Source organism: Papaver somniferum, unplaced genomic scaffold (genome assembly GCF_003573695.1).
Source record: "Papaver somniferum cultivar HN1 unplaced genomic scaffold, ASM357369v1 unplaced-scaffold_51, whole genome shotgun sequence".
NCBI classification, from domain to species: domain Eukaryota; kingdom Viridiplantae; phylum Streptophyta; class Magnoliopsida; order Ranunculales; family Papaveraceae; genus Papaver; species Papaver somniferum.
The window spans coordinates 108,206-111,533 of NW_020647749.1; positions in this window are offsets into that span (position 1 = coordinate 108,206).

A 3,328-nucleotide genomic window follows, 5' to 3' on the forward strand; every position below is an offset into this window, starting at 1 on the left:
GACTTGAAGGTGAAAACCAAAAATTTCCATAAGAAGCTTGACAGGGTTTTCTATAGAGATTATCCTCTGTTGGATGGTTTGTTCTGAGTGAGAGGAAGATTTTATGTAGGTTTGAGGTTTTGTTTTGAATAAATTAGGTGATTGGAAGATTTTTGTGAGATTCATAGGATATTTTGAATTTTGAGTGAATGAGCATATTGTTCTTTTGGAGAAAACATAAATTACATTTAGAAATTTAATACTTCCAATGATTGTTCAAGCATAATACGCCTTGAGCCACTTGTCGTCGATGATGTTTCCTTCAACTCCTCCATTAACAGCTAAGATTTTGTAATATCCGCTGGATACTGCCTTGATGATCGCATAAGGTCCTTCCCATTTCGGATAGAACTTGGGAGCGGACATGTCTTGTTGGATATGATTTGTTGTTTTCAAAACCAAATATCCTACTTGAAATGTTCGATTTCTTTCCAGTTTGTTGTAGGCCTTGTAAACCCTTTGTTTGTAGGTTTCTACATATTTTTCCACCTTGGCTCTTCTTGAATCGAGCATGTCCAATTCAGCAATTCTTGAATCTAAGACTTCTGCTTCATATCATTGTAATCCACTAGCTGATGTGATTCTTGCAGAGAGAACCTTCATTTAGGCTGGGAGAATGGCATCGGTGCCATAAACGAGAGAGTATGGTGAAGTCCCAATTGATCTTCTTGGTGCGGTTCGGTAGGCCCAAAAAGCCATGGGAAATTCCTCATGCCACGTCTGTGGATTATCATGAACTGTTCGACTGAGAATCCGGATCAAGGTTTTGTTGGTACTCTCCTCCTGTCCGTTTCCTTGGGGATAGTATGGTGTGGATTAAATCTGTTTGATTACGTATTCTTCGAGCAATTCTGCAACATGTTTGTTGGAGAAAGGAGTTCCATTATCCGTGATGATATGTTTAGGAACGCCGAATCTGCATATGATGAACTCTTTGATGAAAGATGCGATTGTGACTCTAGTGGTGCTTCGAAGAGGAATAGCCTCGACCCATTTGGTGAAATAGTCTGTTGCTGTGATGATGTATCCATGATGCTTTGAAGATGCCAAATTGATCTTTCCTATGATATCCAGTCCCCAGCTATAGAAGGTCCACGAACTACTTACAGAATTTAATGGAAGATAAGGAGTGTGGATGAGGTTACCATGAACTTGGCATTGATGACATCTCCGAATGTAGGAAGTTGCGTCATCTTCCATGGTTGGACAGTAATATTTTTCATGGATTTGGAGAAACAATTTCTTCTTCCCTTGGTGTTCACCTTCATGCATTTCTTTCAAAATTATGGAAATTTCATGCTCGGCCAAGCATCTCAGGAGATTCCCACCGAAGCTTTTGCGATATAAAATCCCTTCCAAGTAGACAAAACGTTTGGATCTCTGAATGAGTTTGATTGCACCTCTCTTCTCCGACGGAAGATTGTTGTCACGAAGATATGTTATGTAAGGTTCTCTCCAGTCCCCAGTGTGATGAAGTGTTAGAACCTCCAAATTATGAGGTGGTGTCTGAAAATTGGGACATGATCCTTGCAGCATCCTCGACTGAGCTCCCATGGAAAGCCAATAGTATCCGATCCTTTGAAGCCTTCTGTAAAGTGTGACCACTAGAGTTTGCCCACATACTTCTTCATGTATACGTTTGAGTTATTCACCGGATTCTTCATCTCCGAGGCATCGAGACAGGGATCCATCAGGATTGCGATAATATAACGCTCCGTGCAGCAGGAAAAAGTTCTTCAACTCCTTGAGGCTAATTTTCCCCTCCGTAAGAGAATTGCTCAATTCATGAATAATGGGCGCTTGCCAGTCGCTTGACTGAGGATCTTCGACTTGAATAAGCTAGGTGGATGACACATCGCGTCTTTGCACAGTGATGGATTTCTCAGATCCCTCAAATTGCAGTTTGGATGCTAGGGTCGCTAGACAATCAGCATGTCTACTGTTGGTGCGTCCGGTATGGACAATTGTTGCATCGGAAAAATGATCTAATAGTCGTTGTGCCTCAGTCCTGAATGGAGCAAGTGTTATCTCTTTGAGAGAGTATACGCCATTCATTTGATTGACCAGCAACTTTGAGTCTCCCCTGATTTCTAGATGTTTCGCTCCTGATTTCTTGGCCAAAGATAACCCTATGAGAAAAGCTTCATATTCAATCCGAAAGGCATTACTGCATAGTAGAAGTTTCCAATGGGAGTTCTGAATGCAGTCTTGTTAGCATCATGTTCGTACATCTTGATTTGGTTATATCCACTGTAACCATCCATGAACGAGAACATGTCATGTCCACTGGTTGCATCGAAGAGCATATCAATGTTTGGCAATGGAAAGTCATACTTTGGGCAGCACTTGTTCAGGTTCATGAAACCTACACAGCACCGGATCTGTCCATTTTTCTTCCTGACTGGGACAATGTTCGCCAGCCATGTTGGATGTTGAATGGGTTTGATGAACCCTGCTGTTAGTAGTTTCTAGATCTCCATCTTGATTTGTTCCTCAACTTCGTGTCTGAATTTCCTGGGCGGCTATTTGACGGTTTTGGAACCGGGAATGATGTGCAGATGATGAGTAACCAATTTGTCTTCTAGGCCAGGCATCTCTTCGTACGTCCAAGCGAAGATATCTTGATACTCTTTCAACAGGCGTATCAATCATTCTCGTTCCTCAGGTGAGAGAGTAGAACTGCTTAGAATTGGCCTTGGGTTTTCATCCGTTCCAATGTTGATAGTCTCGAGGTCGTCGGTTGTGGAATCTGTGCCATCTTGCAGCTGTCGTGGTGCATCTTGAATTTCTTCATCGGGCGATTGCTCACTCTGGCATGATTCTTCAGGAAGAGGAGACTTTTCATCGACCTAGCCTGTTAATTGCTAATCCTTACGACGGAGATAAATGACTCTCCCCTGTGCATCATAATCAGTAATAAAGTTGGACTTTTTCGGAGTCGTACCTTGACCTTGACGACGCTTGAGTGATGTGGTGGACAACTTGACGGATTTAGTATTTGTTGATGATGGTTTGTCGACTTTCTCAATAGATTTCCAACTTGGGAGTGGAATACTGCATATCTTGCTTGGAGGTTCGGGGATGCTCTTTGGATGTTCCAGGAACTCAGCATCGTAAACCGGAGCATAAGGAGACACTGAGGCTGGGATACAGACAATTTTGTTATTGAAAATAGTTTTCATACATTGGTGGTATGTCGAAGGAACAACTTTATTGTCGTGAAGCCATGGCCTTCTGAATATCATGTGATAGTCAGGGTCTTTCTCGATCACGTGAAATTTGACAGTGG